A 25,885-nucleotide genomic window follows, 5' to 3' on the forward strand; every position below is an offset into this window, starting at 1 on the left:
GGTGCTTTGAGCATTCCCTGTGAGACCAGTATTAGTTTCCGATACACCACTGCAGGTTCAATGTACTCCTTGCAGATACACATTGACGAGGAAACACAGAAATCGCATCGGAATTAAATACAAAAGGCACAATGCCGCCTTAAGTACAAGAATAGAGACTCTTCTTACTGTCGGTGTTTTGAGCATTCTCTGTGATACCAGTATTAGTTTCCGATACACCACTGCAGATTCAATCTATTCCTTGGACGTACACGTTGGTGATGAAATACTGAAATTAGATCGGAATTAAATACAAAAGGCACAATGCCGCCTTAACTGCAAGAAGAGTGAGACTTCTTAGAACCTGTGCTTTGATCCTTTCCTGTGAGACCAGCAGTAGTTTCCGATACACCACTGCAGGTTTAATGTATTCCTTGGACATTCACATTGACGATGAAACACAGATATCGCAACGGAATTAAATACAAAACGAACAATGCCGCCTTAAGTGCAAGAATAGAGACTCTTCTTATAGTCGGTGCTTTGAGCATTCCCTGTGAGACCAGTATTAGTTTCCGATTAACCACTGCAGGTACAATGTATTCCTAGGACATACACATTGACGATGAACCACTGAAATTACATTGGAATTAAATACAAAAGGCGCAATGCCGCCTTAAGTGCAGGAAGAGTGAGACTTCTTCGAGTCTGTGTTTTGACCTTTTCCTGTGAGACCAGTATTAGTTTCCGATACACCACTGCATGTTCAATGGGTTCCTTGGACCTCACATTGACGATGAAACATATATATCACATCGGAATTAAATACAAAAGGCACAATGCCGCATTAAGTACAACAATAGAGAGTCTTCTTACAGTCGGTGCTTTGAGCGTTCCCTGTGAGACCAGTATTAGTTTCCGAAACACCACTGCTGGTTCAATGTATTCCTTGGACATACACATTGACGATGAAACACTCAAATTACATCGGAATTAAATACATAAGCCACAATGCCGCCTTAAGTGCAAGAACAGTGAGACATCATAGAGTCTATCTTTTGGTCCTTTCCTGTGAGACCAGTATTAGTTTCCGATACACCACTGCAGGTTCAATGTGTTCCTTGGACATACACATTGACGATGAAACACTGAAATTACATCTAAAGTAAATACAAAAGCACAATGCCGACTTAAGTGCAAGAAGAGTGAGACTGCTTTGTGTTTTGATCCTTTCCTGTGAGACCAGTATTAGTTTCCGATACACCACAGCAGGTTCAATGTATTCCTTGGACCTTCATATTGACGATGAAACACAGAAATCGCATGGGAATTAATTACAAAAGACACAATGCCGAGATAAGTGCAAGAAGTGTGAGACTTCTTAGAGTCAGAGCTTTGATCCTTTCCTGTGAAACCTGTATTAATTTCCGATACACCACTGCAGCTTCAATGTATTCCTTGGACATTCACATTGACGATGAAACACAGATATCGCAACGGAATTAAACACAAAAGGCACAATGCCGCCTTAAGTCCAAGAAGAGTGTGACTTCATAGAGTCTGTGCTTTGATCCTTTCCTGTGAGACCAGTATTAGTTTCCGATTCACCACTGCTGGTTCAATGGTCCTTCACATTGACGATGAAACACAGAAATCTCATCGGAATAAAATACAAAAGGCACAATGCCGCCTTAAGTGCAAGAAGAGTGAGGCTGCTTAGAGTCTGTGCTGTGATCCTTTCCTGTGAGACCAGTATTAGTTTCCGATACACCACTGCAGGTTCAATGTATTCCTTGGACCTTCACATTGACGATGAGACACAGAAATCGCATCGGAATTAAATACGAAAGGCGCAATGCCGCCTTAAGTACAAGAATAGAGACTCTTCTTAGAGTAGGTGCTTTGAGCATTCCCTGTGAGACCAGTATTAGTTTCCGACACACCACTGCAGGTTCAATGTATTCCTAGGACATACACATTGACGATGAACCACTGAAATTACATTGGAATTAAATACTAAAGGCGCAATGCCGCCTTAAGTGCAGGAAGAGTGAGACTTCTTCGAGTCTGTGCTTCGATCTTTTCCTGTGAGACCAGAATTAGTTTCCGGTACACCACTGCAGGTTCAGTGTGTTCCTTGGACCTTCACATTGACAATGAAACACAGATATCACATCGGAATTAAATACAAAACGCACAAGGCCGCTTTAAGTACAAGAATAGAGACTCTTCTTACAGTCGGTGCTTCGAGCTTTCCCTGCGAGATCAGTATTAGTTTCTGATACACCACTGCAGGTTCAATCTATTCCTAGGACATACACATTGACGATGAACCACTGAAATTACATTGGAATTAAATACTAAAGGCGCAATGCCGCCATAAGTGCAGGAAGAGTGAGACTTCTTAGAGTCTGTCCTTTGATCCTTTCCTGTGAGACCAGTATTAGATTCCGATACACCACTGCAGGTTCAATGTATTCCTTGGACATACACATTGTCGATCAAACAATGAAGTTACATCGAAATTGAATACAAAAGGCACAATGCCGACTTAAGTGCAAGAAGAGGGAGACTTCTTAGAGTCTGTGCTTTGATCCTTTCCTGTGAGACCAGTATTAGTTTCCGATAGACCACTACAGGTTCAATGTATTCCTTGGAGCTTCACATTGACGATGAAACACAGAAATCGCATCGGAATTAAAAACAAAAGACACAATGCCGCCTTAAGTACAAGAATAGAGACTCTTCTTACAGTCGGTGCTTTGAGCATTCCCTGTGAGACCAGTATTAGTTTCCGATACACCTCTGCAGGTTCAATGTATTCCTCGGACATACACATTGACGATGAGTACTGAAATCGCATCGGAATTAAATACAAAAGGAACAATACCCCCTTAAGTACATGAATAGTGACTCTTCTTACAGTCAGTGCTTTGAGCATTCCCTGTGAGACCAGTATTAGTTTCCGATACACCTCTGCAGGTTCAATGTATTCCTCGGACATACACATTGACGATGAAACACTGAAATCGCATCGGAAATAAATGCAAAAGGCACAATACCGCCTTAAGTACAAGAATAGAGACTCTTCTTACAGTCGGTGTTTTGAGCATTCCCTGTGAGACCAGTATTAGTTTCCGATACACCTCTGCAGGTTCAATGTATTCCTCGGACATACACATTGACGATGAATACTGAAATCGCATCGGAATTAAATACAAAAGGAACAATACCCCCTTAAGTACATGAATAGTGACTCTTCTTACAGTCAGTGCTTTGAGCATTCCCTGTGAGACCAGTATTAGTTTCCGATACACCACTGCAGTTCCAATGGGTTCCTTGGACCTCACATTGACGATGAAACATATATATCACATCGGAATTAAATACAAAAGGAACAATGCCGCTTTAAGTACAACAATAGAGACTCTTCTTACAGTCGGTGAATTGAGCGTTCCCTGTGAGACCAGTATTAGTTTCCGATACACCACTGCTGGTTCAATGTAATCCTTGGACATACACATTGACGATGAAACACTCAAATTACATCGGATTTAAATACAAAAGCCACAATGCCGCCTTAAGTGCAAGAAGAGTGAGACATCTTAGAGTCTGTCTTTTGACCTTTCCTGTGAGACCAGTATTAGTTTCCGATACACCATTGCAGGTTCAATGTATTCCTAGGACATACACATTGACGATGAAACACAGAAATCGCATCGGAATTAAATACAAAAGGCACAATGCCGCCTTAAGTGCACGAAGAGTGAGATTTCTTAGAGTCTGTGATATGATCCTTTTCTGTGAGACCGGTATTAGTTTCCGATACAGCACTGCACGTTCAATGTATTCCTTGGACCTTCACATGGACGACGAAACACAGAGATCGCATCGGAATTAAATACAAAAGGCACAATGCCGACTAAAGTGCAAGAAGAGTGAGACTTCTTAGAGTCTATGCTTTGATCCTTTCCTGTGAGACCAGTATTAGTTTCCGATAGACCACTACAGGTTCAATGTATGCCTTGGACATACACATTGACGATGAAACACAGAAATCACATTGGAATTATATACAAAAGGCACAATGCCGCCTTTTGTACAAGAACAGAGACTCTTCTTAAGGTCGGTGCTTTGAGCATTGCCTGTGAGACCTGTATTAGTTTTCGATACACCACTGCAGGTTCAATGTATCCTTTGACCTTCAGATTGACGATGATACACAGAAATCGCATCGGAATTAAATACAAAATGCACGATGCCGCCTTAAGTACAAGAATAGATACTCTTCTTACAGTCGGTGCTTTGATCATCCCTTTTAGACCAGTATTAGTTTCCGATACACCACTGCAGGTTCAATGTATTCCTTGGACATACACATTGACGATGAAACACAGAAATCGCATCGGAATTAAATACCAAAGGCACAATGGCGCCTTAAGTACAACAATAGAGACTCTTCTTACAGTCGGTGCTTTGAGCATTCCCTGTGAGACCTGTATTAGTTTCCGATACACCTCTGCAGGTTCAATGTATTCCTTGGACATACACATTGACGATGAAACACTCAAATCGCATCGGAATTAAATACAGAAGGCACAATACCGCCTTACGTACAAGAATAGAGACTCTTCTTACAGTCGGTGCTTTGAGCATTCCCTGTGAGACCAGTATTAGTTTCCGATACACCACTGCAGGTTCAATGTATTCCTTGGACATACACATTGACCTTGATACACAGATATCGCATCGGAATTAAATACAATAGGCACAATGCCGCCTTTAGTACAAGAATAGAGACTCATCTTACAGCCGGTGCTTTGAGCATTCCCTGTGAGACCAGTATTAGTTTCCAATACACCACTGCAGGTTCAATGTATTCCTTGGACATACGCATTGACGATGAAACACAGAAATCGCATCGGAATTAAATACAAAAGACACAATGCCGCCTTAAGTACAAGAATAGAGACTCTTCGTACTGTCGGTGTTTTGAGCATTCTCTGCCGGCCGAAGTGGCCGTGCGGTTAAAGGCGCTGCAGTCTGGACCCGCAAGACCGCTACGGTCGCAGGTTCGAATCCTGCATCGGGCATGGATATTTGTGATGTCCTTAGGTTAGTTAGGTTTAACTAGTTCTAAGTTCTAGGGGACTAATGACCTCAGCAGTTGAGTCCCGTAGTGCTCAGAGCCATTTTGAGCATTCTCTGTGAGACCAGTATTAGTTTCCGATACACCACTGCAGATTCAATGTATTCCTTGGACGTACACGTTGGTGACGAAATACTGAAACTAGATCGGAATTAAATACAAAACGCACAATGCCGCATTAAGTACAAGAATAGAGACTCTTCTTACAGGCGGTTCTTTGAGGTTTCCCTGTGAGACCAGTATTAGTTTCCGATACACCACTTAAGGTTCAATGTATTCCTTGGTCTTTCACATTGACGATGAAACACAGAAATCGCATCGGAATGAAATACAGAAGGCACAATGCCTCCTTAAGTACAAGAATAGAGACTCTTCTTATAGTCGGTGCTTTGAGCATTCCATGTGAGACCACTATTAGTTTCCGATTCACCACTGCAGGTACAATGTATTCCTAGGACATACACATTGACGATGAACCACTGAAATTACATTGGAATTAAATACAAAAGGCGCAATGCCGCCTTAAATGCAGGAAGAGTGAGACTTCTTCGAGTCTGTGCTTTGACCTTTACCTGTGAGACCAGTATTAGTTTCCGATACACCACTGCATGTTCAATGGGTTCCTTGGACCTCACATTGACGATGAAACATATATATCACATCGGAATTAAATACAAAAGGCACAATGCCGCTTTAAGTACAACAATAGAGAGTCTTCTTGCAGTCGGTGCTTTGAGCGTTCCCTGTGAGACCAGTATTAGTTTCCGAAACACCACTGCTGGTTCAATGTATTCCTTGGACATACACATTGACGATGTAACACTCAAATTACATCGGAATTAAATACAAAAGCCACAATGCCGCCTTAAGTGCAAGAACAGTGAGACATCATAGAGTCTGTCTTTTGATCCTTTCCTGTGAGACCAGTATTAGTTTCCGATACACCACTGCAGGTTCAATGTATTCCTTGGACATACACATTGACGATGAAACACTGAAATTAAATCGAAATTAAATACAAAAGCACAATGCCGACTTAAGTGCAAGAAGTGTGAGACTTCTTAGAACCTGTGCTTTGATCCTTTCCTGTGAGACCAGTATTAGTTTCCGATACACCACTGCAGCTTCAATGTATTCCTTGGACATTCACATTGACGATGAAACACAGATATCGCAACGGAATTAAACACAAAAGGCACAATGCCGCCTTAAGTGCAAGAAGAGTGTGACTTCTTAGAGTCTGTGCTTTGATCCTTTCCTGTGAGACCAGTATTAGTTTCCGATTCACCACTGCAGGTTCAATGTATTCCTTGGTCCTTCACATTGACGATGAAACACAGAACTCGCATCGAAATAAAATACAAAAGGCACAATGCCGCCTTAAGTGCAAGAAGAGTGAGGCTGCTTAGAGTCTGTGCTGTGATCCTTTCCTGTGAGACTAGTATTAGTTTCCGATACACCACTGCAGGTTCAATGTATTCCTTGGACCTTCACATTGACGATGAAACACAGAAATCGCATCGGAATTAAACACGAAAGGCGCAATGCCGCCTTAAGTACAAGAATAGAGACTCTTCTTAGAGTCGGTGCTTTGAGCATTCCCTGTGAGACCAGTATTAGTTTCCGATACACCACTGCAGGTTCAATGTATTCCTAGGACATACACATTGACAATGAACCACTGAAATTACATTGGAATTAAATACTAAAGGCGCAATGCCGCCTTAAGTGCAGGAAGAGTGAGACTTCTTCGAGTCTGTGCTTTGATCTTTTCCTGTGAGACCAGAATTTGTTTCCGGTACACCACTGCAGGTTCAATGTGTTCCTTGGACCTTCACATTGACAATGAAACACAGATATCACATCGGAATTAAATACAAAACGCACAATGCCGCTTTAAGTACAAGAATAGAGACTCTTCTTACAGTCGGTGCTTTGAGCGTTCCCTGCGAGATCTGTATTAGTTTCTGATACACCACTGCAGGTTCAATGTATTCCTAGGACATACACATTGACGATGAACCACTGAAATTACATTGGAATTAAATACTAAAGGCGCAATGCCGCCTTAAGTGCAGGAAGAGTGAGACTTCTTAGAGTCTGTCCTTTGATCCTTTCCTGTGAGACCAGTATTAGATTCCGATACACCACTGCAGGTTCAATGTATTCCTTGGTCCTTCACATTGACGATGAAACACAGAAATCGCATCGAAATAAAATACAAAAGGCACAATGCCGCCTTAAGTGCAAGAAGAGTGAGGCTGCTTAGAGTCTGTGCTGTGATCCTTTCCTGTGAGACTAGTATTAATTTCCGATACACCACTGCAGGTTCAATGTATTCCTTGGACCTTCACATTAACGATGAAACACAGAAATCGCATCGGAATTAAATACGAAAGGCGCAATGCCGCCTTAAGTACAAGAATAGAGACTCTTCTTAGAGTCGGTGCTTTGAGCATTCCCTGTGAGACCAGTATTAGTTTCCGATTCACCACTGCAGGTACAATGTATTCCTAGGACATACACATTGACGATGAACCACTGAAATTACATTGGAATTAAATACAAAAGGCGCAATGCCGCCTTAAATGCAGGAAGAGTGAGACTTCTTCGAGTCTGTGCTTTGACCTTTTCCTGTGAGACCAGCATTAGTTTCCGATACACCACTGCATGTTCAATGGGTTCCTTGGACCTTCAGATTGACGATGATACACAGAAATCGCATCGGAATTAAATACAAAATGCACGATGCCGCCTTAAGTACAAGAATAGATACTCTTCTTACAGTCGGTGCTTTGATCATCCCTTTTAGACCAGTATTAGTTTCCGATACACCACTGCAGGTTCCATGTATTCCTTGGACATACACATTGACGATGAAACACAGAAATCGCATCGGAATTAAATACCAAAGGCACAATGGCGCCTTAAGTACAACAATAGAGACTCTTCTTACAGTCGGTGTTTTGAGCATTCCCTGTGAGACCTGTATTAGTTTCCGATACACCTCTGCAGGTTCAATGTATTCCTTGGACATACACATTGACGATGAAACACTGAAATCGCATCGGAATTAAATACAGAAGGCACAATACCGCCTTACGTACAAGAATAGAGACTCTTCTTACAGTCGGTGCTTTGAGCATTCCCTGTGAGACCTGTATTAGTTTCCGATACACCTCTGCAGGTTCAATGTATTCCTTGGACATACACATTGACGATGAAACACTGAAATCGCATCGGAATTAAATACAAAAGGCACAATGCCGCCTTAAGTACAAGAATAGAGACTCTTCTTACTGTCGGTGTTTTGAGCATTCTCTGTGAGACCAGTATTAGTTTCCGATACACCACTTCAGATTCAATGTAATCCTTGGACGTACACGTTGGTGACGAAATACTGAAATTAGATCGGAATTATATACAAAACGCACAATGCCGCCATAAGTGCAAGAAGAGTGTGACTTCTTAGAGTCTGTGCTTTGATCCTTTCCTGTGAGACCAGTATTAGTTTCTGATACACCACTGCAGCTTCAATGTATTCCTTGGACATTCACATTGACGATGAAACACAGATATCGCAACGGAATTAAACACAAAAGGCACAATGCCGCCTTAAGTGCAAGAAGAGTGTGACTTCTTAGAGTCTGTGCTTCGATCCTTTCCTGTGAGACCAGTATTAGTTTCCGATTCACCACTGCAGGTTCAATGTATTCCTTGGTCCTTCACATTGACGATGAAACACAGAAATCGCATCGAAATAAAATACAAAAGGCACAATGCCGCCTTAAGTGCAAGAAGAGTGAGGCTGCTTAGAGTCTGTGCTGTGATCCTTTCCTGTGAGACTAGTATTAGTTTCCGATACACCACTGCAGGTTCAATGTATTCCTTGGACCTTCACATTGACGATGAAACACAGAAATCGCATCGGAATTAAATACGAAAGGCGCAATGCCGCCTTAAGGACAAGAATAGAGACTCTTCTTAGAGTCGGTGCTTTGAGCATTCCCTGTGAGACCAGTATTAGTTTCCGATACACCACTGCAGGTTCAATGTATTCCTAGGACATACACATTGACGATGAACCACTGAAATTACATTGGAATTAAACACTAAAGGCGCAATGCCGCCTTAAGTGCAGGAAGAGTGAGACTTCTTCGAGTCTGTGCTTTGATCTTTTCCTGTGAGACCAGAATTTGTTTCCGGTACACCACTGCAGGTTCAATGTGTTCCTTGGACCTTCACATTGACAATGAAACACAGATATCACATCGGAATTAAATACAAAACGCACAATGCCGCTTTAAGTACAAGAATAGAGACTCTTCTTACAGTCGGTGCTTTGAGCGTTCCCTGCGAGATCTGTATTAGTTTCTGATACACCACTGCAGGTTCAATGTATTTCTAGGACATACACATTGACGATGGACCACTGAAATTACATTGGAATTAAATGCTAAAGGCGCAATGCCGCCTTAAGTGCAGGAAGAGTGAGACTTCTTAGAGTCTGTCCTTTGATCCTTTCCTGTGAGACCAGTATTAGATTCCGATACACCACTGCAGGTTCAATGTATTCTTTGGACATACACATTGTCGATCAAACAAAGAAGTTACATCGAAATTAAATACAAAAGGCACAATGCCGACTTAAGTGCAAGAAGAGGGAAACTTCTTAGAGTCTGTGTTTGATCCTTTCCTGTGAGACCAGTATTAGTTTCCGATAAACCACTACAGGTTCAATGTATTCCTTGGAGCTTCACATTGACGATGAAACACAGAATTCGCATCGGAATTAAAAACAAAAGACACAATGGCGCCTTAAGTACAAGAATAGAGACTCTTCTTACAGTCGGTGCTTTGAGCATTCCCTGTGAGACCAGTATTAGTTTCCGATACACCTCTGCAGGTGCAATGTATTCCTCGGACATACACATTGACGATGAACACTGAAATCGCATCGGAATTAAATACAAAAGGAACAATACCCCCTTAAGTACAAGAATAGTGACTCTTCTTACAGTCGGTGCTTTGAGCATTCCCTGTGAGACCAGTATTAGTTACCGATACACCTCTGCAGGTTCAATGTATTCCTCGGACACACACATTGACGATGAAACACTGAAATCGCATCGGAAATAAATACAAAAGGCACAATACCGCCTTAAGTACAAGAATAGAGACTCCTCTTACAGTCGGTGCTTTGAGCATTTACTGTGAGACCAGTATTAGTTTCCGATACACCACTGCAGGTTCAATGTATTCCTTGGACATACACGTTGACGATGATACACAGATATCGCATTGGAATTAAATACAAAAGGCACAATGCCGCCTTAGTACAAGAATAGGGACTCTTCTTACAGTCGGTGCTTTGAGCATTCCCTGTGAGACCAGTATTAGTTTCCGATTTACCACTGCAGGTACAATGTATTCCTAGGACATACACATTGACGATGAACCACTGAAACTACATTGGAATTAAATACAAAAGGCGCAATGCCGCATTAAGTGCAGGAAGAGTGAGACTTCTTCGAGTCTTTGCTTTGACCTTTTCCTGTGAGACCAGTATTAGTTTCCGATACACCACTGCAGGTTCAATGGGTTCCTTGGACCTCACATTGACGATGAAACATATATATCACATCGGAATTAAATACAAAAGGCACAATGCCGATTTAAGTACAACAATAGAGACCCTTCATACAGTCGGTGATTTGAGCGTTCCCTGTGAGACCAGTATTAGTTTCCGATACACCACTGCTGGTTCAATGTAGTCCTTGGACATACACATTGACGATGAAACACTCAAATTACATCGGATTTAAATACAAAAGCCACAATGCCGCCTTAAGTGCAAGAAGAGTGAGACATCTTAGAGTCTGTCTTTTGATCCTTTCCTGTGAGACCAGTATTACTTTCCGATACACCACTGCAGGTTCAATGTATTCCTTGGACATACACATTGACGATGAAACACAGAAATCGCATCGGAATTAAATACAAAAGGCGCAATGCCGCCTTAAGTGCACGAAGAGTGAAATTTCTATGAGTCTGTGATATGATCCTTTTCTGTGAGACCAGTATTAGTTTCCGATACACCACTGCACGTTCAATGTGTTCCTTGGACCTTCACATTGACAATGAAACACAGATATCACATCGGAATTAAATACAAAACGCACAATGCCGCTTTAAGTACAAGAATAGAGACTCTTCTTACAGTCGGTGCTTTGAGCGTTCCCTGCGAGATCTGTATTAGTTTCTGATACACCACTGCAGGTTCAATGTATTCCTAGGACATACACATTGACGATGAACCACTGAAATTACATTGGAATTAAATACTAAAGGCGCAATGCCGCCTTAAGTGCAGGAAGAGTGAGACTTCTTAGAGTCTGTCTTTTGATCCTTTCCTGTGAGACCAGTATTAGATTCCGATACACCACTGCAGGTTCAATGTATTCTTTGGACATACACATTGTCGATCAAACAATGAAGTTACATCGAAATTAAATACAAAAGGCACAATGCCGACTTAAGTGCAAGAAGAGGGAAACTTCTTAGAGTCTGTGTTTGATCCTTTCCTGTGAGACCAGTATTAGTTTCCGATAGACCACTACAGGTTCAATGTATTCCTTGGAGCTTCACATTGACGATGAAACACAGAATTCGCATCGGAATTAAAAACAAAAGACACAATGGCGCCTTAAGTACAAGAATAGAGACTCTTCTTACAGTCGGTGCTTTGAGCATTCCCTGTGAGACCAGTATTAGTTTCCGATACACCTCTGCAGGTTCAATGTATTCCTCGGACATACACATTGACGATGAACACTGAAATCGCATCGGAATTAAATACAAAAGGAACAATACCCCCTTTAGTACAAGAATAGTGACTCTTCTTACAGTCGGTTCTTTGAGCATTCCCTGTGAGACCAGTATTAGTTTCCGATACACCTCTGCAGGTTCAATGTATTCCTTGGACCTTTACATTGACGATGAAACACAGAAATCGCATCGGAATTAATTACAAAAGGCGCAATGCCTCCTTAAGTACAAGAATGGAGACTCTTCTTACAGTCGGTGCTTTGAGCATTTCCTATGAGACCAGTATTAGTTTCTGGTACACCACTGCAGGTTCAATGTATTCCTTGGACCTTCACATTGACGATGAAACACAGAAATCGCATCGGAGTTAAATACAAAAGGCACAATGCCGCCTAAAGTACAAGAATTGAGACTCTTCTTACTGTCGGTGCTTTGAGCATTCCCTGTGAGACCAGTATTAGTTTCCGATACACCACTGCAGGTTCAATGTATTCCTTGGACCTTCACATTGACGATGAAACACAGAAATCGCATCGGAATTAAATCCAAAAGGCACAATGCCGTCATAAGTACAAGAATAGCGACTCTTCTTACAGTCGGTGGTTTGAGCATTGCCAGTGAGACCAGTATTAGTTTCCGATACACCACTGCGTGTTCAATTTATTCGTTGGACATTCACATTGACAATGAAACACAGAAATCGCATCTGAATTAAATACAAAAGGAGCAATGCCGCATTAAGTACAATAATAGTGACTCTTCTTACAGTCGATGCTTTGAGCATTCCCTGTGAGACCAGTATTAGTTTCCGATACACCACTGCAGGTTCAATGTATTTCTTGGACCTTCACATTGACGATGAAACACAGAAATCGCATCGGAATTAAATACAAAAGGCGCAATGCCGCCGTAAGTACAAGAATAGAGACTCTTCATTCAGTCGGTGCTTTGAGCATTCCCTGTGGGACCAGTATTAGTTTCTGATAAACCACTGCAGGTTCAATGTATTCCTTGGACCCTCACATTGACGAAGAAACACAGAAATCGCATCGGAATTAAATACATAAGGCACAATGCTGTCTTAAGTACAAGAATAGAGACTCTTCTTACAGTCGGTGCCATGAGCATTCCCTGTAAGACCAGTATTAGTTTCCGATACACTACTGCAACATCAATGTATTCCTTGGACCTTCACATTGACGATGAAACACAGAAATCGCATCGGAATTAAATATAATAGGCCCAATGCCGCTTTAAGTACAAGAATAGAGACTCTTCTTACAGTCGGTGCTTTGAGCATTCCCTGTGAGACCAGTATTAGATAATGATACAGCACTGCAGGGCCAATGTATTCCTTGGACCTTCACGTTGACGATGAAACACAGAAATCGCATCGGAGTTAAATACAAAAGGCACAATGCCGCCTTAAGTACAAGAATAGAGAATCTTTTTACTGTCGGTGCTTTGAGCATTCCCTGTGAGACCAGTATTAGTTTCCGATACCACACTGCAGGTTCAATGTATTCCTTGGACCTTCACGTTGACGATGAAACACAGAAATTGCATCGGAGTTAAATACAAAAGGCACAATGCCGTTTTAAGTACAAGAATTGAGATTCTTCTTACTGTCGCTGCTTTGAGCATTCCCTGTGAGACCAGTATTAAGTTCCGCTACACCACTGCGTGTTCAATTTATTCTTTGGACATTCTCATTGACGATGAAACACAGGTATCGCATCTGAATTAAATACAAAAGGCGCAATGCCGCCTTAAGTACAATAATAGAGACTCTTCTTACAGTCGATGCTTTGAGCATTCCCTGTGAGACCAGTATTAGTTTCCGATACACCACTGCAGGTTCAATATATTCCTTGGACCTTCACATTGACGATGAAACACAGAAATCGCATCGGAATTACATACAAAAGGCGCAATGCCGCCTTAAGTACAAGAAGAGAGACTCTTCTTACAGTCGGTGCCTTGAGCATTCCCTGTGAGACCAGTATTAGTTTCTGATACACCACTGCAAGTTCAATGGTTTTCTTGGACCTTCACATTGATGATGAAACACAGAAATCGCATCGGAATTAAATACAAAAGCACAATGCTGTCTTAAGTACAAGAATAGAGACTCTTCTTACTGTCGGTGCTTTGAGCATTCCCTGTGAGACCAGTATTAGTTTCCGATACACCACTGCCGGTTAATTGTATTCCTTACACCTTCTCATTGACGATCAAACACAGATATCGCATCGGAATTAAATACAAAAGGCGAAATGCTCCTTAAGTACAAGAATAGAGACTCTTCTTACAGTCGGTGCTCTGAGCATTCCCTGTGAGACCAGTATTAGTTTCTGTTACACCACTGCAGTTTCAATGTATTCCTTGGACCTTCACATTGACGATGAAACACAGAAATCGCATCGGAATTAAATACAAACGGCACAATGCCGCCTTAAGTACAAGAATAGAAAATCTTCTTACAGCCGGTGTTTTGAGCATTCCCTGTGAGACCAGTATTAATTTCCGATACACCACTGCAGGTTCAATGTATTCCTTGGACCTTCACATTGACGATGAAACACAGAAATCGCATCGGAATTAAATCCAAAAGGCACAATGCCGTCATAAGTACAAGAATAGCGACTCTTCTTACAGTCGGTGGTTTGAGCATTGCCAGTGAGACCAGTATTAGTTTCCGATACACCACTGCGTGTTCAATTTATTCGTTGGACATTCACATTGACAATGAAACACAGAAATCGCATCTGAATTAAATACAAAAGGAGCAATGCCGCATTAAGTACAATAATAGTGACTCTTCTTACAGTCGATGCTTTGAGCATTCCCTGTGAGACCAGTATTAGTTTCCGATACACCACTGCAGGTTCAATGTATTTCTTGGACCTTCACATTGACGATGAAACACAGAAATCGCATCGGAATTAAATACAAAAGGCGCAATGCCGCCGTAAGTACAAGAATAGAGACTCTTCATTCAGTCGGTGCTTTGAGCATTCCCTGTGGGACCAGTATTAGTTTCTGATAAACCACTGCAGGTTCAATGTATTCCTTGGACCCTCACATTGACGAAGAAACACAGAAATCGCATCGGAATTAAATACAAAAGGCACAATGCTGTCTTAAGTACAAGAATAGAGACTCTTCTTACAGTCGGTGCCATGAGCATTCCCTGTAAGACCAGTATTAGTTTCCGATACACTACTGCAACATCAATGTATTCCTTGGACCTTCACATTGACGATAAAACACAGAAATCGCATCGGAATTAAATATAATAAGCCCAATGCCGCTTTAAGTACAAGAATAGAGACTCTTCTTACAGTCGGTGCTTTGAGCATTCCCTGTGAGACCAGTATTAGATAATGATACAGCACTGCAGGGCCAATGTATTCCTTGGACCTTCACGTTGACGATGAAACACAGAAATCGCATCGGAGTTAAATACAAAAGGCACAATGCCGCCTTAAGTACAAGAATAGAGAATCTTTTTACTGTCGGTGCTTTGAGCATTCCCTGTGAGACCAGTATTAGTTTCCGATACCACACTGCAGGTTCAATGTATTCCTTGGACCTTCACGTTGACGATGAAACACAGAAATCGCATCGGAGTTAAATACAAAAGGCACAATGCCGTTTTAAGTACAAGAATTGAGATTCTTCTTACTGTCGCTGCTTTGAGCATTCCCTGTGAGACCAGTATTAAGTTCCGATACACCACTGCGTGTTCAATTTATTCTTTGGACATTCACATTGACGATGAAACACAGGAATCGCATCTGAATTAAATACAAAAGGCGCAATGCCGCCTTAAGTACAATAATAGAGACTCTTCTTACAGTCGATGCTTTGAGCATTCCCTGTGAGACCAGTATTAGTTTCCGATACACCACTGCAGGTTCAATATATTCCTTGGACCTTCACATTGACGATGAAACACAGAAATCGCATCGGAATTACATACAAAAGGCGCAATGCCGCCTTAAGTACAAGAAGAGAGACTCTTCTTACAGTCGGTGCCTTGAGCATTCCCTGTGAGACCAGTATTAGTTTCTGATACACCATTGCAAGTTCAATGGTTTTCTTGGACCTTCACATTGATGATGAAACACAGAAATCGCATCGGAATTAAATACAAAAGCACAATGCTGTCTTAAGTACAAGAATAGAGACTCTTCTTACTGTCGGTGCTTTGAGCATTCCCTGTGAGACCAGTATTAGTTTCCGATACACCACTGCCGGTTAATTGTATTCCTTACACCTTCTCATTGACGATCAAACACAGATATCGCATCGGAATTAAATACAAAAGGCGAAATGCTCCTTAAGTACAAGAATAGAGACTCTTCTTACAGTCGGTGCTCTGAGCATTCCCTGTGAGACCAGTATTAGTTTCTGTTACACCACTGCAGTTTCAATGTATTCCTTGGACCTTCACATTGACGATGAAACACAGAAATCGCATCGGAATTAAATACAAACGGCACAATGCCGCCTTAAGTACAAGAATAGAAAATCTTCTTACAGCCGGTGTTTTGAGCATTCCCTGTGAGACCAGTATTAATTTCCGATACACCACTGCAGGTTCAATGTATTCCTTGGACCTTCACATTGACGATGAAACACAGAAATCGCATCGGAATTAAATTCAAAAGGCACTATGCCGCCTTAAGTACAAGAATAGAGACTCTTCTTACAGTCGGTGCTTTGAGCATTCCCTGTGAGACCAGTATTAGTTTCCGATACACCACTGCAGGTTCAATGAATTCCTTGGACCTTGACATTGAGGATGAAACACAGAAATCGCATCGGTATTAAATACAAAAGGCACAATGCCGCCTTAAGTACAAGAATAGAGGCTCTTCTTACAGTCGGTGCTTTGAGCATGCCCTGTGAGAACCGTATTAGTATCCCATACACCTCTGCAGGTTCAATGTATTCCTTGGACCTTCACATTGAATATGAAACACAGAAATCGCATCAGAGTTAAATACAAAAGGCACAATGCCGCCTTAAGTACAAGAATAAAGACACTTCTTACTGTCGGTGCTTTGAGCATTCCCTGTGAGACCAGTATTAGTTTCCGATACACCACTGCAGGTTCAATGTATTCCTTGGACCTTCACATGACTATGAAACACAGAAATCGCATCGCAGTTAAATACAAAAGGCACAATCCCGCCTTAAGTACAAGAATAAAGACTCTTCTTACTGTTGGTGCTTTGAGCATTCACTGTGAGACCAGTTTTAGTGTCTGGTACACCACTGCAGGTCCAATGTATTCCTTGGACCTTCACATTGACGATGAAACACAGAAATCGCATCGGAATTAATTACAAAAGGCACAATGCCGTCATAAGTACAAGAATAGAGATTATCTTACAGTCGGTGCTTTGAGCATTTCCTGTAAGACCGGTATTAGTTACCGATACACCACTGCAGGTTAAATGTATCCCTTGGACCTTCACATTGACGATGAAACACAGAAATCGCATCGGAATTAAATACAAAAGGCCAATGCCATCTTAAGTACAAGAATAGAGACTCTTCTTACAGTCGGTGCTATGTGCATTCCCTGTGAGACCAGTATTAGTTTCCGATACACCACTGCAGGTTCAATGTATTCCTTGGACATTCACACTGGCGATGAAACACAGAAATCGCATGGGAATTAAATACGAAAGGCGCAATGCCGCCGTAAGTACAAGAATAGAGACTCTTCTTACAGTCGGTGCTTTGAGCATTTCCTGTGAGACAAGTATTAGTTTCCGATACACCATTGCAGGCACAATGTATTCCTTGGACCTTCACATTGACGATGAAACACAGAAATCGCATCGGAATTAAATTCAAAAGGCAAATGCCGCCTTAAGTACAAGAATAGAGACCATTCTTACAGTCGGTGCTTTGAGCATTCCCTGTGTGACCTGTATTAGTTTCCGATACACCACTGAAGGTTCAATGTATTCCTTGGACCTTCACATTGACGATGAAACACAGAAAACGCATCGGAATTAAGTACAAAATGCACAATCCCACCTTATGGACAAGAATAGAGACTCGTCTTATAGTCGGTGTTTTGAGCATTCCCTGTGAGACCAGTATTAGTTTCCGATACACCACTGAAGGTTCAATGTATTCCTTGGACCTTCACATTGACGATGAAACACAGAAATCGCATCGGAATTAAATACAGAAGGCACAATGCCGCCTTAAGTACAAGAATAGAGACTCTTCTTACAGTCGGTGCTTTGAGCATTCCCTGTGAGACCAGTATTAGTTTCTGATACACCACTGCAGGTTCAATGTATTTCTAGGACGTTCACATTGACGATGAAACACAGAAATCGCATCGGAATTAAATACAGAAGGCACAATGCCGTCTTAAGTACAAGAATAGAGACTCTTTTTACAGTCGGTGCCATGAGAACTCCCTGTGAGACCAGTATTAGTTTCCGATACACCACTGCAGGATCAATGTATTCCTTGGACCTTCACATTGACGATGAAACACAGAAATCGCATCGGAGTTAAATACAAAAGGCACAATGGTGCCTGAGGTACAAGAATAGAGACTCTTCTTACTTTCGGTGCTTTGAGCATTCCCTGTGAGACCAGTATTAGTTTCCGATACACCACTGCAGGTTCAATGTATTCCTTGGACCTTCACATTGACGTTGAAACACAGAAATCGCATCGGAATTAAATACAAAAGGAGCAATGCCACCTTAAGTACAAGAATAGAGACTCTTATTACAGTCGGTGCTTTGAGCATTCCCTGTGAGATCAGTTTTAGTTTCTGATACACCACTGCAGGTTCAATGTATTCCTTGGACCTTCACATTGACTATGAAACACAGAAATCGCATCGGAGTTAAATACAAAAGGCACAATGCCGTCATAAGTACAAGAATATAGCCTATCTTACAGTCGGTGCTTTGAGCATTCCCTGTGAGACCAGTATTAGTTTTCGATACACCACTGCAGGTTCAATGTATTCCTTGGACCTACACATTGACGATGAGACACAGATATCGCATCGGAATTAAATACAAAAGGCGCAATGCCCCTTACGTACAAGAATAGAGACCCTTCTTACAGTCGGTGCTTTGAGCATTCCCTGTGAGTACAGTATTAGTTTCTGATACACCACTGCTGGTTCAATGTATTCCTTGGACCTTCACATTGACGATAAAACACAGAAATCGCATCGGAATTAAATACAAAAGGCACAATGCCGTCTTAAGTACAAGAATAGAGACTCTTCTTACAGTCGGTGCTATGAGCATTTCCTGTGAGTCCAGTATTAGTTTCCGATACACCACTGCAGGTTCAATGTATTCCTTGGACCTTCACATTGACGATGAAACACAGAAATCGCATCGGAATTAAATACAAAAGGCACAATGCCAGCTTAAGTACAAGAATAGAGACTCTTCTTACAGTCGGTGCTTTGAGCATTCCCTGTTAGACAAGTATTAATTTCCGATACACCACGGCAGGCACAATGTATTCCTTGGACCTTCCCATCGACGATGAAACACAGAAATCGCATCGGAATTAAATTCAAAAGGCACAATGCCGCCTTAAGTACAAGAATAGAGACCCTTCTTACAGTCGGTGCTTTGAGCAATCCCTGTGAGACCAGTATTAGTTTCCGATACACCACTGCAGGTTAAATGTATCCCTTGGACCTTCACATTGACGATGAAACACAGAAATCGCATCGGAATTAAATTCAAAAGGCACAATGCCGCATTAAGTACAAGAATAGAGACCATTCATACAGTCGGTGCTTTGAGCATTCCCTGTGAGACCTGTATTAGTTTCCGATACACCACTGAAGGTTCAGTGTATTCCTTGGACCTTGACATTGACGATGAAACACAGAAATCGATTCGGAATTAAGTACAAAAGGCACAATGCCACCTTATGTACAAGAATAGAGACTCGTCTTCTAGTCGGTGTTTTGAGCATTCCCTGTGAGACCAGTATTAGTTTCCGATACAGCACTGCAGGATCAATGTATTCCTTGGACCTGCACATTGACGATGAAACACAGAAATCGCATCGGAGTTTAATACAAAAGGCACAATGCCGCCTTAAGTACAAGAATAGTGACTCATCTTACTGTCGGTGCTTTGAGCATTCCCTGTGAGACCAGTATTAGTTTCCGATACACCACTGCCGGTTCATTGTATTCCTTGGACCTCCTCATTGACGATGAAACACAGAAATCGAATCGGAATTAAATACAAAAGGCGAAATGCCCCCTTAAGTACAAGAATAGAGACTCTTCTTACAGTCGGTCTTCTGAGCATTCCCTGTGAGACCACTATTAGTTTCTGATACACCACTGCAGTTTCAATGTATTCCTTGGACCTTCACATTGACGATGAAACACAGAAATCGCATCGGAATTAAATTCAAATGGCACTATGCCGTCTTAAGTACAAGAATAGAGACTCTTCTTACAGTCGGTGCTTTGAGCATTCCCTGTGAGACCATTATTTGTGTCTGATACACCACTGCAGGTTCAATGTATTCCTTGGACCTTCACATTCACTATGAAACACAGAAATCGCATCGGAGTTAAATACAAAAGGCACAATGCCGCCTTAAGTACAAGAATAAAGACACTTCTTACTGTCGGTGCTTTGAGCATTCCCTGTGAGACCAGTATTAGTTTCCGATACACCACTGCAGGTTCAATGTATTCCTTGGACCTTCACATTGACTATGAAACACAGAAATCGCATCGCAGTTAAATACAAAAGGCACAATGCCGCCTTAAGTACAAGAATAAAGACACTTCTTACTGTCGGTGCTTTGAGCATTCTCTGTGAGACCAGTTTTAGTGTCTGGTACACCACTGCAGGTTCAATGTATACCTTGGACCTTCACATTGACGATGAAACACAGAAATCGCATCGGAATTAATTACAAAAGGCACAATGCCGTCATAAGTACAAGAATAGAGAATATCTTACAGTCGGTGCTTTGAGCATTCCCTGTGAGACCGGTATTAGTTTCCCATACACCACTGCAGGTTAAATGTATCCCTTGGACCTTCACATTGACGATGAAACACAGGAATCGCATCGGAATTAAATACAAAAGGCCAATGCCATCTTAGGTACAAGAATAGAGACTCTTCTTACAGTCGGTGCTATGAGCATTCCCTGTCAGACCAGTATTAGTTTCCGATACAACACTGCAGGTTCAATGTATTCCTTGGACATTCACATTAACGATGAAACACAGAAATCGCATCGGAATTAAATACGAAAGGCGCAATGCCGCCTTAAGTACAAGAATAGAGACTCTTCTTACAGTTGGTGCTTTGAGCATTTCCTGTGAGACAAGTATTAGTTTCCGATACACCATTGCAGGCACAATGTATTCCTTGGACCTTCACATTGACGATGAAACACAGAAATCTTCTCGGAATTAAATTCAAAAGGCACAATGCCGCCTTAAGTACAGGAATAGAGACCCTTCTTACAGTCGGTGCTTTGAGCAATCCCTGTGAGACCAATTTTAGTTTCCGATACACCACTGCAGGTTAAATGTATCCCTTGGACCTTCACATTGACGATGAAACACAGAATTCACATCGGAATTAAATTCAAAAGGCACAATGCCGCCTTAAGTACAAGAATAGAGAACATTCTTACAGTCGGTGCTTTGAGCATTCCCTGTGAGACCTGTATTAGTTTCCGATACACCACTGAAGGTTCAATGTATTCCTTGGACCTTCACATTGACGATGAAACACAGAAATCGCATCGGAATTAAGTACAAAAGGCACAATGCCACCTTATGAACAAGAATAGAGACTCGTCTTACAGTCGGTGTTTTGAGCATTCCCTGTGAGACCAGTATTAGTTTCCGATACACCACTGAAGGTTCAATGTATTCCTTGGACCTTCACATTGACGATGAAACACAGAAATCGCATCGGAATTAAATACAAAAGGCACAATGCCGCCTTAAGTACAAGAATAGAGACTCTTCTTACAGTCGGTGCTTTGAGCATTCCCTGTGAGACCAGTATTAGTTTCTGATACACCACTGCAGGTTCAATGTATTTCTAGGACCTTCACATTGACGATGAAACACAGAAATCGCATCGGAATTAAATACAAAAGGCACAATGCCGCCTTAAGTACAAGAATAGAGACTCTTCTTACAGTCGGTGCTTTGAGCATTCCCTGTGAGACCAGCATTAGTTTCCGATACAGCACTGCAGGATCAATGTATTCGTTGGACCTGCACATTGACGATGAAACACAGAAATCGCTTCGGAGTTTAATACAAAAGGCACAATGCCGCCTTAAGTACAAGAATAGAGACTCTTCTTACTGTCGGTGCTTTGAGCATTCCCTGTGAGACCAGTATTAGTTTCCGATACACCACTGCCGGTTCATTGTATTCCTTGGACCTTCTCATTGACGATGAAACACAGAAATTACATCGGAATTAAATACAAAAGGCGAAATGCCCCCTTAAGTACAAGAATAGAGACTCTTCTTACAGTCGGTGCTCTGAGCATTCCCTGTGAGACCAGTATTAGTTTCTGATACACCACTGCAGTTTCAATGTATTCCTTGGACCTTCACATTGACGATGAAACACAGAAATCGCATCGGAATTAAATTCAAAAGGCACTATGCCGTCTTAAGTACAAGAATAGAGACTCTTCTTACAGTCGGTGCTTTGAGCATTCCCTGTGAGACCATTATTAGTTTCCGATACACCACTGCAGGTTCAATGTATTCCTTGGACCTTGACATTGACGATGAAACACAGAAATCGCATCGGTATTAATTACAAAAGGCACAATGCCGCCTTAAGTACAAGAATAGAGACTCTTCTTACAGTCGGTGCTTTGAGCATTCCCTGTGAGATCAGTATTAGTGTCCGATACACCACTGCAGGTTCAATGTATTCCTTGGACCTTCACATTGACGATGAAACACAGAAATCGCATCGGAATTAATTACAAAAGTCGCAATGCCAGCTTAAGTACAAGAATAGAGACTCTTCCTACTGTCGGTGCTTTGAGCATTCCCTGTGAGACCAGTATTAGTTTCTGATACACCACTGCAGGTTCAATGTATTCCTTGGACCTTCACATTGACTATGAAACACAGAAATCGCATCGCAGTTAAATACAAAAGGCACAATCCCGCCTTAAGTACAAGAATAAAGACTCTTCTTACTGTCGGTGCTTTGAGCATTCTCTGTGAGACCAGTTTTGGTGTCTGGTACACCACTGCAGGTTCAATGTATTCCTTGGACCATCACATTGACGATCAAACACAGAAATCGCATCGGAATTATTTACAAAAGGCACAATGCCGTCATGAGTACAAGAATCGAGCCTATCTTACAGTCGGTGCTTTGAGCATTCCCTGTGAGACCGGTATTAGTTTCCGATACACCACTGCAGGATAAATGTATCCCTTGGACCTTCACATTGACGATGAAACACAGAAATCGCATCGGAATTAAATACAAAAGGCCAATGCCATCTTAAGTACAAGAATAGAGACTCTTCTTACAGTCGGTGCTATGAGCATTCCCTGTGAGACCAGTATTAGTTTCCGATACAACACTGCAGGTTCAATGTATTCCTTGGACATTCACATTGACGATGAAACACAGAAATCGCATCGGAATGAAATACGAAAGGCGCAATGCCGCCTTAAGTACAAGAATAGAGACTCTTCTTACAGTCGGTGCTTTGAGCATTTCCTGTGAGGCAAGTATTAGTTTCCGATACACCATTGCAGGCACAATGTATTCCTTGGACCTTCACATTGACGATGAAACACAGAAATCGCATCGGAATTAAATTCAAAAGGCACAATGCCGCCTTAAGTACAGGAATAGAGACCCTTCTTACAGTCGGTGCTTTGAGAAATCCCTGTGAGACCAGTATTAGTTTCCGATACACCACTGCAGGTTAAAAGTATCCCTTGGACCTTCACATTGACGATGAAACACAGAATTCGCATCGGAATTAAATTCAAAAGGCACAATGCCGACTTAAGTACAAGAATAGAGACCATTCTTACAGTCGGTGCTTTGAGCATTCCCTGTGAGACCTGTATTAGTTTCCGATACACCACTGAAGGTTCAATGCATTCCTCGGACCTTCACATTGACGATGAAACACAGAAATCGCATCGGAATTAAATACAAAAGGCACAATGCCGCCTTAAGTACAAGAATAGAGACTCTTCTTACAGTCGGTGCTTTGAGCATTCCCTGTGAGACCAGTATTAGTTTCTGATACACCACTGCAGGTTCAATGTATTTCTAGGACCTTCACATTGACGATGAAACACAGAAATCGCATCGGAATTAAATACAAAAGGCACAATGCTGTCTTTAGTACAAGAATAGAGACTCTTTTTACAGTCGGTGCCATGAGAATTCCCTGTGAGACCAGTATTAGTTTCCGATACACCATTGCAATATCAGTGTATTCCTTGGACCTTCACAGTGACGATGAAACACAGAAATCGCATCGGAGTTAAATACAAAAGGCACAATGGTGCCTGAGTTACAAGAATAGAGACTCTTCTTACTGTCGGTGCTTTGAGCATTCGCTGTGAGACCAGTATTAGTTTCCGATGCACCACTGCAGGTTCAGTGTATTCCTTGGACCTTCACATTGACGTTGAAACACAGAAATCGCATCGGAATTAAATACGAAAGGCGCAATGCCACTTTAAGTACAAGAATAGAGACTCTTATTACAGTCGGTGCTTTGAGCATTCCCTGTGAGATCAGTTTTAGTTTCTGATACACCACTGCAGGTTCAATGTATTCCTTGGACCTTCACATTGATTATGAAACACAGAAATCGCATCGGAGTTAAATACAAAAGGCACAATGCCGCCTTAAGTACAAGAATAAAGACTCTTCTTACTGTCGGTGCTTTGAGCATTCCCTGTGAGACCAGTATTAGTGTCTGGTACACCACTGCAGGTTCAATGTATTCCTTGGACCTTCACATTGACGATGAATCACAGAAATCGCATCGGAATTAATTACAAAGGGCACAATGCCGTCATAAGTACAAGAATAGAGCCTATCTTACAGTCGGTGCTTTGAGCATTCCCTGTGAGACCGGTATAGTTTCCGATACACCACTGCAGGATAAATGTATCCCTTGGACCTTCACATTGACGATGAAACACAGAAATCGCATCGGAATTAAATACAAAAGGCCAATGCCATCTTAAGTACAAGAATAGAGACTCTTCTTACAGTCGGTGCTATGAGCATTCCCTGTGAGACCAGTATTAGTTTCCGATACAACACTGCAGGTTCAATGTATTCCTTGGACATTCACATTGACGATGAAACACAGAAATCGCATCGGAATGAAATACGAAAGGCGCAATGCCGCCTTAAGTACAAGAATAGAGACTCTTCTTACAGTCGGTGCTTTGAGCATTTCCTGTGAGACAAGTATTAGTTTCCGATACACCATTGCAGGCACAATGTATTCCTTGGACCTTCACATTGACGATGAAACACAGAAATCGCATCGGAATTAAATTCAAAAGGCACAATGCCGCCTTAAGTACAGGAATAGAGACCCTTCTTACAGTCGGTGCTTTGAGAAATCCCTGTGAGACCAGTATTAGTTTCCGATACACCACTGCAGGTTAAATGTATCCCTTGGACCTTCACATTGACGATGAAACACAGAATTCGCATCGGAATTAAATTCAAAAGGCACAATGCCGACTTAAGTACTAGAATAGAGACCATTCTTACAGTCGGTGCTTAGAGCATTCCCTGTGAGACCTGTATTAGTTTCCGATACACCACTGAAGGTTCAATGTATTCCTTGGACCTTCACATTGACGTTGAAACACAGAAATC

This window comes from Schistocerca americana, unplaced genomic scaffold (genome assembly GCF_021461395.2).
Source record: "Schistocerca americana isolate TAMUIC-IGC-003095 unplaced genomic scaffold, iqSchAmer2.1 HiC_scaffold_13, whole genome shotgun sequence".
Classification (NCBI taxonomy): domain Eukaryota; kingdom Metazoa; phylum Arthropoda; class Insecta; order Orthoptera; family Acrididae; genus Schistocerca; species Schistocerca americana.